The sequence below is a fragment of the Gadus chalcogrammus genome, chromosome 23 (assembly GCF_026213295.1).
Source record: "Gadus chalcogrammus isolate NIFS_2021 chromosome 23, NIFS_Gcha_1.0, whole genome shotgun sequence".
In the NCBI taxonomy this organism is placed as follows: domain Eukaryota; kingdom Metazoa; phylum Chordata; class Actinopteri; order Gadiformes; family Gadidae; genus Gadus; species Gadus chalcogrammus.
The window spans coordinates 16,089,401-16,106,143 of NC_079434.1; positions in this window are offsets into that span (position 1 = coordinate 16,089,401).

The window sequence follows — 16,743 nt, forward strand, 5'->3', positions numbered from 1 at the left end:
TCTCTCTCTCAATCACTGTCGCTGTCTCGGTCTCTCTCTCTCTCTCTCTCTCTCTCTCTCTCTCTCTCTCTCTCTCTCTCTCTCGCTCTCTCTCTCTCTCTCTCTCTCTCTCTCTCTCTCTCAATCACTGTCGCTGTCTCGGTCTCTCTCTCTCTCTCTCTCTCTCTCTCTCTCTCTCTCTCTCTCTCTCTCTCTCTCTCAATCACTGTCGCTGTCGCTGTCTCGGTCTCTCTCTCTCTCTCTCTCTCTCTCTCTCTCTCTCTCTCTCTCTCTCTCTCTCTCTCTCTCTCTCGCTCTATAGGAGATGGATGGTGATGGGGATGGATGGGGATAGGAGATGGATGGGGATAGGAGATGGATGCTGATAGGGTGAGGGTTACAGCTCCCTTAATTGTATGTAAATATTTGGCAGATCGTTTTGAGGCCCTCCGATGTTTTAGGATTAACATTGAATCAGTGTCCAGTGATTCACCTGCAGGACTTTTTGCACAGGAGGCTCACCCTCTCAATGAATACTCAATATATAAACATATATAAATATATATATGAATATATTAATCGAAAACGATGAAGCCAACCGGAAAGTCAAAAAATAAATAAACTTGGGACCACGGCGGTAAAGTTAGTTTTACAACAGATATCGTGACTTCAGACGCCCACTGTGCTTAAAACAGCTTGATGTCTGAGGAACATCTCGGTCACTTCGACTGACTCGCTGTCCTTTCTGAAAAACAAGATGAATCATTCACTCAGATATATTTAAGGAGTTGCTTATGACCTTCTGTCTGGTCGTCAGGTGGTTTATTTAAGAGTGAATAAGGGTAGATCCAGTAGGGTGACGCCAGGAAGTCTGGAACACATGTCTTTCAGAGTCGTTCAGGACAAGAGAATAACATCAACAAGCTGCTACCAAGAGGCTCCTCATCCAATCATCGACTTGTCACTGAACAGGGTCCATGTATGCGATTCATCCACTCATCGACTTGTCCCCCCCCCTTTACCCCCCCCCCCCCCCCCAACTCTGAGATGACACCGCCCTACTCTGAGATGCACCACTCGAATGGATGATTAGTTGGTATTAATTCATAATCCATGCATACATAAACATATATCTATAAATATACACATGCATATTGTGTATATATAACACACATGTTATATATACGAAGTGTCAGACCAACTGGTTGATGGGGGAAGCCTCGGGGTTACATGTTGGTGCTGATGGATGCACGTGTACCATTGCGCTGCACACACGTCACCCAGCCACCCCCCCACACCTGCCCCAGGTGCCCAGCTGTCAGCCGGGGGCGAGGGGGGGGGCTCCGTGCTCTGACATAAACGCTGCTTCCTCGGCTCCTTTGTGCGCTGAAGGACAAATCACACGGCGCTGCACAATGGACCCCACGCCCACTGGGTCCCAGCTGGGGGGCCTGGGGAGGGGGGGGGGGGGGGGGGGGTCCGACCTGTCAGGCCCGGTCTAGAGCGGAGGGCTCCTGCCCGCCTGGCTGTAAATAATAAGTGAACAAGACGCCCGGACGGGGGCCGCGTCCGCCTGAACTGATTTATACCGCTGGTGTGTGAGTGTGATAGCGCTGGTGTGCGTAGGGTGTTGTGTGACTCTTTGTGCGTTCATGCACACACACACACACACACACACACACACACACACACACACACACACACACACACACACACACACACACACACACACACACACACACACACACACACACACACACACACACACACACACACACCTGGAATATGTCATTGTTCCCTTGGAATTCTTATTTAGGAATGTTGGACTCAATGGCGTTCAATCATGTGATCTCACTATGACACAAATCACCTTGGGGGGCTCTTAAATGTCGGGACACCTTAATACTGCCTTACACCACACAATGCACACAACACATTACGGATCTACACACAGCACCGCACAACACATCCAGTGGATTACATCGAGTGTTCTTCATCCACCACCACCTCAGCTTCAACACATGTCCGCCGGGGAAGAGGAAGGGTTCCAGCCCTCAGAGTGAGGAAGAGTTCCAGCCCTTTTGTTTGAGACCTTTCCTTTCCCAGGAGTTTTTTTTTTCCTCCATCTATGAATCTGCTCCTCTTCTATTCATTGGTACCATGGGGTATTGCAGAGCTCAGAATGATGGCTTAAACGGCTCTCCCTGCATCTGTCTTCACAAACGTAACAGTGAGGATATTAGCTGGTAAACTGGGGAGGGGAGTAGTGAGTGGGGAGTGGCATTCAGAGATCTTGGTGGTCTCTTAATGACAGGGGCAACAATTTGCTTCATCATAATCGTCATTACAACAGCACGTCTCTCTCCTAAGCATTATAAAATATGACTAGTTAGCAACAAGGAAATGTGTGCTTCATTGGAATTTGTGTGGACTGTCGTGACTGACAAACAGCATAACATTTACAGCTTCAGCCTCGGTTTAGTATATTCTAGCATTGGTTATTCATATGTGAGCTATTTCTCAATGGGAACTTGATGTCTTGATTAATCCACATCTTCCTTTGTGTGTTTGCATGCTGACGTGCGCGAGCGAACAACACATCTCCTCTGAAGGGATTACAAAGGGATGGACTTCACAGCAGAAGGCTATCAAGGCAGATAAAGCCATCTCCTCTGATAAGAAAAGACCGTGGATAATGTGTGTGAGACGGGGCGAGTCGGCACGGATAAAAGAGGGAAGGAGAGGGGGGGAGATGGGATTCATGGGGGGGGGGGGATGACTACAAAGCCATGGGGGGTGGCGGGGGAGTGCTCGCGGTGGGCGAGGGGTGACAGAGAGAGAAGAACCAGATGACCGCCTGTGATACGGTGGCAAGGGGGGGGGGGGGGGGGCAGGCGTGAAAGAAAGATAAATGAAAAGGGAGACGAAGAAAGGGAAAGAGTAGCCAAATAGAGATTGAAGTGTGTGACAGCGTGGCTGGGATTAGAGTGCTCACATGTGTCCCACCCGGCCCCTGACAATGGGGCCTCCGGATTAGCTCCACACTGACTGCTCACGCAGGGAGCGACACTTCCTACACCAACAGGCCCCCTAGAAGGACGGCATGTTGTCACGGACACATGGACCCGGGGGCCCCATGCTGCTCTCTTCTACTACTCTAATATGTGTGAGCTCGTGGTAGGATGAACCCTGAGAGTGGCTGCCTCCTCGCGCTCCGCTGTTCTGATGGACTAGGGACTATGACATAACAGGGTTGAATACTGGCGATGGATGAGTGGATGAATAGCCTACATGGACCCTGTTCACTGACCAATGGATGAGTGGATGAATAGCCTAGTGACCCTGTTCACTGACCAATGGATGATTGGACGAATAGCCTACACGGACCCAGTTCAGTGAACAATGGATGAATGGATGAATAGCCTGCATGGACCCGGTTCAGTAACCAATGGATGAGTGGATGAATAGCCTGCATGGACCCGGTTCAGTAACCAATGGATGAGTGGATGAGTGGCGGCTCGCCTATAGAGGGCGCTGGGGCGCCGCCCTCCCGCCGACCGGCCATCTTTTCTTTTTTAAATATATTTATATATTAATCTATTTTAATTGCATTCGAGTAATGCATTTACTTTAGAATATCTTTAGAATCCCCCATGATTAAATCTTCATTCACTGACATGTTCAACGTTCATTTTGGTGAAGCAGATGTCTTCCGTGGGGCGCTTTTCGCTCAGCCCCACATGCCTGAATTATTAGCCAATGGTTCCCCCGTTGCTAGGCAGAAAAGTACATAATTTCGCCAATCAGCGTCGTCGAATTGAATGGCTTTGGGGCGCTCAAGATATAGCCCCAAGCGCAGTGCACCGTCCACTGCGCGTAACAGCGCATTTGCCATTACCTCAGAGATCAGCAAGACTATTGAGTACTGCTTCCACTGTTTCCCTGTGAGTTCAGCTAGTAAAAGAACTCGGAGCAGAAAAGCCAGAAGTGAACGTAACCCAACAAGCAAGAGAAAAGGATAGAGCCTACAAGAGAAGTTTTTCCAGAGTTTGGTTCAGGCTTGGCTAACTAGCTCTGGGTATGCCAATGCAATTTTTTGCTTTCCTTGTATACTTTTTAAAACAAGTGCGTGTGATAGTTCGTGGACACAGACCTGACGAACGGGGAATGACACATTCTGTCAGAACGGATCAAATAAACACAAGCGAGCAAGAGTGCATATGAACAACTGTGTGAAGCTAGCCATGCTAGAGGTAAGCAACTTCTATTTATTCCACTAGCCTATATGTATTTCCCTTGAGATGGACACTGGTTGCAGACCCTCACAACCTCCCCCCACCCCGTACTGTATATAGTTCTCTGCAAACCTATGGTGGGACCAGGCCTTCATTGTGCATATTGTATATAGTCCTCTGCAAACCTATTCAGTGTATATAGTTCTCTGCAAACATGGTGGCATCAGGCCTTCAGTGTGCATATTGTATACAGTCCTCTGTAAACCTAGTCAGTGTACATACTGTATATAGTTCTCGGCAAACCTATGGTTGCTTCAGGCCTTCAGTGTTCATATTGTCCTTTGCAAACCTATTCAGTGTACATACTGTATATAGTCCTCTGCAAACCTATGGTGGCATCAGGCCTTCAGTGTGCATATTGTACTGTATGTAGTCCTCTGCAAACCTATGTTGGTATCATGCCTTAAGTGTGTCTTCAACAACCACACACAAAAGTTTGCACATTTACATGAATTTTATGGAATTCATATTTCATTGTATTTGTCTAAATGCATACTAATGCAGACTGTAGATATATTTATGAGTGACGTTTACCAACACAATGGCTTGGCCGTAACACAGTCACCCATTATCTCTATCTCTCTCACTCACACACAGAGAGAGAGAGAATGTTCTTTTTTTGCCTTTACTATTTGGTCAGAATGCACCAGAATGCTTCGTTTGTTTGTGAAAATCACAAAAAAAATCTTGTGGGGGAGGATGCCCCCAGGCCCCCCGTTTTGGGTTTGGAATGCAAACGTTCAGCCCCCCTCAAATAAATTCCACCAGCCGCCACTAATACATGGAACCTGTTCACTGACCAGTTGATGAATGAATGATTAATCTGCACGGAACCTGTTCACTGATCAACACACCATGTCCATCACAAGCAGGATGGCTTTTAATTGGGGTTCTTGTTTGTGTTGTCTGATGTCTGGGCCTCCGCAGTTCTGCAAAAACACATCAGAGCAGAACATCAGCACTCTACCTCTAGGGACCCAGTGAGAAGGTTTTTTTTCTCTGTTTTTTTGTAATTCTTGATGCTTTTCTTGTTCCTTCTCAGAATGAGCATCTTATCAACTTTATTTTAGTCCAGATGTAATGTTGCATCTTTCTCATTTATATTTTATCATGATTAATAATACAATTTTAATTTTTGAAGCATCACAGCCCAAAGCAGAGTTGAAGGTCTGTGTCTGAATTACTCTGTATTGATATTGAGCATGGGTTTTATTCTACTATGTGTGAGGATATGGATATTCTTATTTAAATAAACAACAATATATAGCATAATAAACGCAATAGTGTTATGAACCTTCATCATTGTTTCGGGAGAGTCTGGTTTTCTTTCTAGTAAGGTTCTGTACGCACTATGCCATGGATAACAGGAGATAATAATAGATTGCCCTCCTCTTTGCTAGTTTATACCAGTTCAGGCCATAGAGGACGGGCCACTATGATTCACACACTACTAATTAAGCATGAACCAAAGAGGCAGCTGCACAGTTCCAAAATAAACAAGCATTCACTTTAAAGTCTGTAAACTTTTTCGAATGCAAATACAACATGAACAACAATTTGTTCCCGGTTGATAAAAAACCCATTCCAGCGAAGCATCCTGTTTGAAAAGCTGTCACCGGTTTGTCTTCCTATTCCTTGTTTATTTCAGGATCGTCAAGGCTCAGAAATGTTTTTCACTCTTACCATGGAAAGTACCTTGACACATTGTGGCAAGGCACTTACTATGGTAAATACAAGCACGCACATACTGTCTCATACACTTTACCGTGTGAGACACATTCATTCACTGCTCCTCATTCTATTACCATATCATTTCCTCTAAGTCTTACTTCAGTTTCCCCCTATCTTAATTGCCTTCCATCACTGTCATCTTGTTAAGTCTAGATCAGAATGGGTCCCAAGCCCATGACCACATAAAGACCTTGCAGACTCAATTGTCCGCCTCCCTTAACATGTCCTGCTTTCCCAGCAGCTGTAATGGTTACAGTGGACATACCCTGGCAATCATGGGTCTGAGTGCTCAAGTTGTCGTCAGTATGTGGATAACAAGAGTTATCGAAAGCTGATTTTTTAATTTGCCTGGAAACAAAATAACCAAATAAAACCAAGCAAAATGTTTATTATTGAGAATCTACCAAATATTGTGAAAACAAGGATTGGTTCATTTTTTGTGACATAAGGCACAGAAAATTGTGAAATCTTTCCAGCAGGACTGGTATTAAGTACAGGAGTGGTTGTGCTAACACTAGCCAGCTTTAGAAAGCAAGTCCACTTCTCACAGCAGTCTTGATCTCCTTGACAACATCCGCAATACGACACAGATCAACCTGAACCGGGTATGACATGAAGCATACAAGCAACATGTCTACCACTGGATCTGGAATTGAGTATGGATGTCAGCCTGCCCAGCCACTGGACCCGGAGCCTATCATTTCTTCACTGCATGTCACTAACATATAGAGTATATCATTACCTCACTGAATGTCACTGACATATGGCGCATATCATTACCTCACTGAATGTCACTGACATATAGAGTATATCATTACCTCACTGAATGTCACTGATGAATGGCGCATATCATTACCTCACTGCATGTCACTGATAAACAGAGTATATCATTACCTCACTGGACATCACTCACATGTGGAGCATATCATTACCTCACTGTTTGTCACTGACATGTGGAGTGTATCATTACGTCATTGCATGTCACTGATAAATGGGGAATATCATTACCTCAGTGAACATCACTGATATATGGAGCATATCATGACCTCACTGGACATCACTGATATGTGGAGCATATCGTTACGGGTCATCCCATAATGCTGATAAGTGGAACAAATCCAACATCAATATCTGTCAGTGAAGACGAGTCATCGTTCTGTTCTGCCAGCGATTGATTCAGTTTTTATATTCCAAACATCCCACATGCAATGTTTTCATTCCTCACTCTCAAGGATACAGTTTACAATTTAGCATTCAGTTAAAAGGTTATTTTATCCAATTCTGTAATTTCCTTATGATTCACTTTTTTCATCAAAGAAATACTATTTATTTTTGCCAGAACTTATGTTGCACTTTAACTGAGGAAAATGTTCATAGGTTTTATAGACATTTATCAATATGACAGAGCCCTTGGATTTAATTGGCTGGTTGAAAGTTCTGGTTGAAGTTGATTGCGTTATATTTAAATAAATACATTTTCACACAACTTGTGATGACTCGCATTCAGTTGATAGAGCCCCCTTTCCTTTAGAAACCTTGACATGAAGCAAGGCGATAACCAGGTATGCAGATCGGTGTTCCCATATCGATTCAGAACCTGCCAGGGAGCAGAACCATCATCTGCCCCCTTAAGTCTTTCTGGAAAGCACTCTGTTTGGAGGGAGCTCTCTCCGATCGCTACTGGAACGTCATGAGTGATTTAGTCTTGAAACCGGTGAAGGAATGAACTCCACAGAACTGGACGTCTCAAGGAGGTATTTTGATTGCTGAGGCCCCTGGGTGATCTTTGGACCGGCTGAAGGTCTTTCTATCTCTGGATATCCGTTGGAAATGTCCTTGGACCATCATGAGGGGCGGGATCCGGCTCCTCTCCGTAGCAGCAGGGCAGCAGATCCAAGATGGAGGGGAAACAACAGATCTAGGCAAAATAGGAAATAGCTGACTGTCCATCACCATTGACTTGTTCGCAGTTTTTTTTTAGATCCTCCTCTCTATTACCTCCACTAGCGTTCTCATCTCAGTGGAGAGGCTCGCTCCACTAAGTGGGAATCTCTGTAGCTTTGGTTGCAAAGGCTTGAAATCTTTCCTGACTTTTACTTTCAGTGCGTTTAAGGCCACTTAGCGATGCCCAGACAGACATGTCTCCACTTGACCCAGAGGTGGAGGTGAATCAGCCAGCACTTTCCAGGAACCAGGCTCTGCAATGTAGTATTACAGCATTGTTAAATATTGGATCCTGATTGGTCAATAACAGTCTAAGGGTGTGCACTGCGTTTTTGTGCGTCACCTCTGCCTGTTAATACTTCCAAATCAATAAGCTACATTCCGACATTAAAAACATAGAAAATTTACCAGATTTTTTCTATTTGAGGCAAAAATAATAGATTGACTATGTCGAAAAATAAATGAAAGCATATTTAGTCTTGTTGGAAACTGAGGTTATAAGTGGAATAAACCAGTGCGGCTTGTCCCATTTAATTCAAAATACTAATAATAATTGACAGGATACCCCATCATGGTTAATGCCTAACATAAGCTTGTAGCACAACACTGATCTAGCATGCTAGGCTATAGTTGGCTGCCCAACACTGATCCAGCATGCTAGGCTATAGTTGGCTGCCCAACACTGATCCAGCATGCTAGGCTGTAGCTGGTAGGCTAACACTGGTCCAGCATGCTAGGCTGTAGCTGGTAGGCTAACACTGGTTCAGCATGCTAGGCTGCAGCTGGTAGGCTAACACTGGTCCAGCATGCTAGGCTGTAACTGGTCCGCCTGTCCTCTCATACTCCGTGGCCCTCTCCCTGCCCCCCGTCTCTTTCACACCACGAGCAGCGTTGGAACGTGAGTTAACATTCTGCATTGAGTACGGATGGGGCCCCCCGCTGGGGCCCGGCTGGCAGGCTGGTTGTGGGGGTCCACTCCCATCTGTCCTCTTAGGGAGGCCCACGTCCCCTCTGTACTCAACACCCTGCAGAACAGAGGGCGGTTCTGTCCCGTCTGGTATCTTTCGCCCGCCTTTTCAAATGTTCATATCAGGTCCAAACCATGGTCCCCATGTGCGCCATGGGGAAAGGATCCTCTTTTGTTTGGCAAAAACGTTCATCTGTTTGTTCCTTTAGTGCTGCATGCCATAGGAGGGGTCGTCTTAAGATTCTGTTCAGTGTCTGAGTCGGTGTCATAGTCAGAGTCTCCTCAGAGTGTGCTTCAGAGTCTGTTCAGAGTCTGAGTCTGCTTCCGAGTCTGAGTCTGCTCAGAGACTGAGTCTACTCAGACTAGTCTACTCAGAGTCTGCTTCAGAGTCTGTTCAGAGTCTGAGTCTGTTCAGAGTCTGTTCAGAGTCTGTTCAGAGTCTACTCCAGAGTCTGTTCAGAGTCTGTTCATAGTCTGTTCAGAGTCTGCTCCAGAGTCTGTTCAGAGTCTATTCTAGTGTGTTCAGAGTATATTCTAGTGTGTTCAGAGTCTGCTCGAGAGTCTGGTCAGAGTCTGCTCCAGATTCTGTTTAAGAACTGCATTCTGTGGCTGAAGCTCCCTTTTGTTTTCCTCTCTTCATGATTTAATGGTTTGGTATTAATGCTCATTATTCTGTTTATTATTATATATATATATAATGCTGAAATGCATGATTTATTTTGCTCTGTACATATGATCAAATTATGTTATTTGATCATCATTCGAGATTGAGACTATTTGGATTCGAACAGTTTTTTTCATGTTTTTTCAGCAGTTTCAAAACATGAAAGGCGAAATCGAAAGGATGCAGCTTACATCTTTCTCTACAAGATATAGTTTTTAACCTCCTCTTGTATTAATTAATCGTCCAGCCCGCTTCCATCTTCCTTTAAAGCCCATATTATACAAGGAAATTCTATTTATTTATCATTCCTTCTTACTTTTGTATGCCGAGTATTCGCCTATTGTCTAATCGATTTTCCAAGGACATAACTTGAACAAATGGCATTGATTTAACGCAATCCTACAATCTTAGCTTTATATCAGCCTCCGCTTGTTCCGAAGAAAGGACTGTCTGCTGTCGTCAAGTGTGAGGGGGTGGATATGTCTCAAAGTGTGTGTGTGTGTGTGTGTGTGTGTGTGTGTGTGTGTGTGTGTGTGTGTGTGTGTGTGTGTGTGTGTGTGTGTGTGTGTGTGTGTGTGTGTGTGTGTGTGTGTGTGTGTGTGTGTGTGTGTGTGTGTGTGTGTAGATACATAGATATGCAGTCTGCAGGCGGTTGTTTGAGCTGGTGTCCGGCTTGGTCCACCGTGGTGCAGGAAGCAAGTCTAGAAATACAGAAAACGTTACTAAGCCTTCCAAAAATAACTCAAAATAATATATAACTGATAAAGTCCCAAAGTCTATGGAATAGCTGTTTCAGGTTTATTGATGTAATCGGGGGCGGAGCAGAGGCCGCGGCATTCAGCTCACAGCGCTGCAGCCCCGCACTCGCAGAGAGCTTCTGTCCACTTGAATTCATCCTCTAACCGCAGCCGGCCGTCAGGAGGAATCGCTGGTATCCACTGACTCATAAAATGTGTCGGCCTCCCTCCCAGACGCGTTTTTTTTCTACCTGCAGAGAAGACAAAATATCACTGGACAATTTGGCCTTGCATCCTCAGGGGAACACAGTCTGTGAGTTAAGGAAGGCTCAGGTCTACTGGAGTTTAACTCGCACCTCTAACCGCTCTGAACACACGAGGTCGAAAGCCTTTTGGTGTTAACCATCGATCTCTCCTTTCCTTTGTGAAGATTTTAATCACAAAATAAATGTGTCCGTCCCTACCCTATTCCCCTTTACCTTCCACTGTCCCCCGTGTGTATGCAGGCTTCCCTAGTATTAAAGAATCACACAACCAATCACCGACCACTAGTGCCCCCCTGTACACATCCTCGTCGCTCATTGAGCTGTGCACTTTCTCCTACCGTTGTTATGCCAGCGATACTCAGTTTAACCCAGACGACACCACAGCCTGAGCACGTATTCTGGTGTGCCTCTCACCATAACCTCAACCTCTCTAGTCCTCCTGAAAGACGGTCCATCTCCCACAGCACCTTTCAGCTTGACCTGGAATCACGGGGACCTTCTAGTCTGCTAGGAATCGTTGAGCCTTGTTTGGCCTACATATTAAGCGTACCGCACTGTACTATGTACAACTTCAAATTCTTGATGATGGCAGCATGAAAGAATGCCAGATTTTGTATTGCCTCTGCATAGTCTGCATTGAAATGTGTATTCTATGGCAGGATGGGATTACATTATCTAGCGTTCTAAAGGATCTAACCGACATGATGTGAGCGGTCTCAGTCCAAGGCAAGAGATACCTCTCAAAAAATCCTTCTTATGGGCACACTCGCTTCAAAGACATTGACTTGCAGGTGGCTAGGCGAATTACATTTCATTATCATCCCACTTCAAATACTTTTTGCAAAATTGACGGCAAACCCAATAAAAGGACCCATTCAATAGGAAATGGGGTTTATAGATCCTGGCTTTTAATTGACCCATTTCACCAATCTTTCTCTGAGCTTATCTCACTGTACACAGTGTTAAACTACAAGAAGGGGCAACATTGGACAGGACACTCAATGAAAACATATAAAGAAACGTTAGAAAAGCACTCCGTAAGCATCATACCCCCTTCATTTATTTTCTAAGATTGCAATATAAATAAAACCAACTGTTTTGTTGTTATTGACAGTTTCTCCTCCTAGGCTAAGTGTATCTATTGATTCATCAACTAACATTTATACACCTAATCCTTATTTGGGGAAATATGATGTTACAAGATTATCTACCGATTATCTTTTCGTTGTTAAGGGTCATAAACTACCATTATTTACTTTTTTGAGTTATTAACTCATTGACTACAATCTGTCTAAATCACAGTGGAAACACATAGAATTGTTACTCTGATCCTTCTTTTTAATGTTGATCTTTTGCTTATTCTTGAGAGATAGTTCTTCAATATTTACTCATAATAATGAACAACAATTTATAATGACTGTGTGTGCTGCCTTGAGTCATCTTTACGATGCAGTAAGGTCGGACGTCTTTAATTTGCTGGCGGTATTTCAACTTTGTCTAGAAAATTGAAAATTGAAATGTGCCTAAATATCATAAAGAACCTAAAGCCCTGCAGGTCCTTCAGCATTTATTTTCTAAACAAGATAAGAGCATTGTACTTAACAGAATCAGGGACCAACCAAACAGACATGGATCGCACAAGGAACTGTTCAACTACAGAAGTAAGAAGGCGTGTGGAATCGGTAGAATTGTTTGCTAAAGCTGGGAGTTCTCGATGCTGAGAGCCAAATCACAGTCCTTTTTTGAAACTGAAGTTGCCGACCCACACAATAACCCCAAACATTCGTAGCCTTTCAGGCCGTCATCTATGCCCTTTTACTCTCTTGGCCATTTGAGGCCCATCACAACTCCCATGCCAGAGTGGGTCACGCCTCTGGCATGACCCCCCCCCCCCCCATCCAGACCTTAACGGTCTGGATGCCATCGGATTGGGTCTAGATGCCTTCAGACTGGGTCAAGATGGCCACGATGGTTCAGACCTTAACGGTCTGGATCAGACTGGGTCTAGATGCCTTTAGACTGTGTTTAGCGGGCCGCGACAGTTCAGACCCAGAATCATCCTGAATCCCATTTTCCATTTCTGCTGAACAACACGGGAGACAATCCTGATGAACACGATAACGACCCCTCCAACCTCTGCCCCCTTCCTGGGGACAACAGAGGTGGGTCAATCCTAGTACGCTAGTAAAACAATTCTTGGAGTTGCAGGGATCTGGGTGTGGTGGGCCCGGGTCTTGTGGAAGCAGGTGATCCGACACATGCTGACCGAGCAAATCTCCCTGATCACGGGTAACGGGTGGACCAAAACACATTGGATCCTCGAGTCAAAGGGATATGCTTTTTAGTTGTATGTTACTGCTCTGCCTTTTGCAATCCGCCACTAGCTTCAGAAATGTGTACTGTTCAATCTGTATGCAGTTGTTCATTGAGTCAGGTCAACTCTCTTCTTTTTGGACATGAGGCTTTTCTCTAGCCCTCAGAATAGGAGATGGTGCTGAGTCTGACCCAGTGCGTTGGCGGTTAACCAATGCTAATTAATGCAGGGTCTGCCTTCAGGGCCGACCAAGGAAGTATCATTCGATAAACACACAATAGGAGAGAAAAAGCCAGAGACTTTTTGGTTTGTGTTTATCTGGTGAGCTTTACGCACATAATGCCCTTCCTTCGTAATGGAAGATTTGAAATTAGAAAACAACAGAAGACCATTTGAAAGATGCTAAACATGAAATGCAAAGAATAACATCCCGATAAGAAAATGCCCGCATTACGTTCAGATGGGTAAATCAGTTTCTGATGGCTTCCATGTATCTTCCAGCCCCCTGTGCAGCTATAGATGTGTTGCATGTGAGGACGTGTGGAGACAGTCAGACACCCAGCCCTGTTTCGCTAACAAGCCCAGCGGTAACAAGCACTATGCTAATCGCTGTCCTAATGAAAGCATATCTCCAGGCCTGATGCGGCAGGAGAATAAATGCCTTCATTTAACTCAGCATGGGGCCGCTGGTGCTGGGAAATGCAATGTTTAAATACACAAGCCTGCAGTACACTGGGGCTTTTAAACAGGAACACCATTTGTTGTGACTTGTCGTTGAATAAGGGGACAAAAAACCACTAAGCAACGGTGACAATAGGAGAGTTTTAGTGCAGGAGTAAACATGCTCTCCCTGTGCCTGAGGAAGCCCTGGGGACACGAGGCACCACCGCACTGTACTTTATACGTTAAAAATATATTCGTGTTACCTCAGGAAAGTGAGGAGACATCTTGGAACGGAACCAGCCTTATTAAGAGGGGGAGAGAACCTTTCTGTCAAACCTGTGTTGATGCTCAGTGGGTGCAAAATATAAATACTGCACTTATCATGGTAGTATGAAGAACAAACAAATACGCCTTACCTCCTGTACTTCAGCATGAGCATTTGGACCAATGGGGAGACAGGTTAACTGGGTTAACAATGTAATTGACACCAAACGTCAAAGATGTAACCAACGATGTGGGATACTAATGGCAGAACCCTGGAGGTCTGGGTGTAAGTGGGACCATCGGAACCGCTCCTGGAGATGGAGTTTCTCCAATGCATCTGAGCAACTGCGGGTTAAAAGAGTGGCTTAGCCGGCGAATGTCATAATTCAGACACTACCACAGATTGGCTGTGTGCGTGTGCGAGTGTGTTTGCTTAGGTGTGCGTTTGTGTGAATGTGCACAACCTCGCCTGAGTATCGGTGGAGTGACTTGATAAGCCCTATTCCATCTGAGTAACCTTTAATTAACTCAAAGGAACAGTTAATGAGGGAAGAAAAAACAGGAGTGAGACTCACTCAGAGCCACAGCGAGAGTGTGAGAGACACGGATGGAGAGGAATATTGATAGTTTGTATAACACGCGTATTAATAGGCTGTAATTCAGCCCTGTGTGTGTGTGTTTAGCACACTAGTTACAGAGTCAAAGGGCGCATTAATCCACATCTCTTACCTAAAGGTCCACATCAGCTATACTCTATAGTGTCCAGGTACTACCTACACCTAGTCTCTACTTCACACCGTAGCTACACCAAGTCTCTACATCACACCGTAGCTACACCCAGTCTCTATTATGTAGTTTTGTAGATGGGTTTTGTAGATGGGTTTTATAGTTTTTTTATAGATGGGTTTTGTAGATGCCATGCCTCTATATACAAAGGACTTAGCAGAGACATGGCAGACCTATTCAAAAGGAGTATGGTGTTGCGGTTTTTCATCTGAAAGGCGAGTAGAATGTCCTGCAGCACAGCAGAGGAGGGAGAAACTTTGAGAAGACCTAGTGAAGCAGGAGCACAGCTGCCATTAGGCAGATGTACAGGAGGAGTTGTAGCAGTAATAGCATAGTATACATAAAAAGAACGAAGACGTTCACAAAATAAATCAGCTTATCAGCGTATATCAGTGTGCGGTGATTTTACACTTCTTTGACTTGATATAGCATAATATACATGTTGTAAGGTGCTGGGTAAAGCAGGTTCTTCTCAGTGGGTACACAATACTGTCTTTGATAGGCTGTCAGAAACAGTGTTTATGTCGGCACTTTGTCCCTTAAAGAACAATGTGCACGTTGTTTGTTGGTTCTTTTATATGGCCTGTGTGTGTGTGTGTGTGTGTGTGTGTGTGTGTGTGTGTGTGTGTGTGTGTGTGTGTGTGTGTGTGTGTGTGTGTGTGTGTGTGTGTGTGTGTGTGTGTGTGTGTGTGTGTGTGTGTGTGTGTGTGTGTGTGGCGGGGGGGCAGATTGGCTCTTCCTAATAGCTGGAGCGACCCTCAGGCTAACGCTGGCTTTCACCGGCATTGACCCAATAGATCAATAACCTTTTTCATCCCTTTGGACTCATTGTCCACAGAATACCTCGTTTCATGTAATGACATTTCTGTGATGAATACTGCAGTTCCTGCATTAGGCATATTTAAACAATACAATGTGTGTGTATCTTCCTAACGTGCGCTTGGAACTGTATTGTTCCCAACAATAAAGCTCATATGCCTCTGCCGAGTTCAACATGTATAATAATTTAGGCCTCCCTCATGTCCATATATTATTCAACCAGTCGAGTGTTGTGCATTGGATTTACAAAGTCACATTTGAAAACAACGGCAAACAAATATTCGTATCCGTGGTAGAAGAAAGGCAGTGTGGGAAAGAGCTTCTCGAAGATCAGGACATGAAACATCAGTCCCATCAGACGCTGTGTTTTGTCAAGCGGCTGCATTGATAACTGAATAAAAACATTTAGCTTTGTGGCCCTCCGTGAAAGGCCAAACGTAACCATGATGAATAACTTCCAACTTAAAAGCGTCTTTTCAGTAGTAAGTTGTTTGCCATCACTTTACTTTGAAACAGAACATCAATCATGTGAAGGGGAGAATAATGTATTTACAAAAGGCAGGCCTAATCGAATGCTCCGCGAGGCAACCCGATAAAGAAACTCAAACCTGTTCCATTCAGCCTGCTGTAAAATACATTCTCCACCCAAATGTTTAGAAATTCATCAATCTTTCATTTCTTATTTTAAGGGAAGAAATTAAAACGAGGCCGCCAAAATGGGAGCAGGGAACAGAAACGTGTGGAAGAAGCAAGCTGTAAAGAAGCCTTTAACAGCAAATTAGAGGCTTTTTATCGGAGGGCTGCGTGGGTTTAGTGGCTAGGTCTCCGAGGAAATAACCTGTGTCACACACACACACACACACACACACACACACACACACACACACACACACACACACACACACACACACACACACACACACACACACACACACACACACACGCACACCGTTCTCAGCAGCAGCTCAAACTTTAATGCAAGGATTAATAAAGGAGGGCAGAATGTGGAGAATTAAAGAAGATTCCAGGAGAGGGGAGTGTGACTGGGTGTACTGGTGAAGGGACAAGAGGAGTGGGACTGGGTGTACTGGTGAAGGGACAAGAGGAGTGGGACTGGGTGTACTGGTGTAGTGTGTGGGAGTATCAGGTGTGTACTGGTGTTTACTGGTGCAGTGTTGGGGGTATCAGGAGTGTACTGGTGTTTACTGGTGTTTACTAGTGTACTGTGTAGGGTATCATGGTAATACCCCCATCGCTTGGTCTACCAGCGCTGACTCCCTTTGGCAACCAAACGAAGAAAAACTGGGAGCGAGG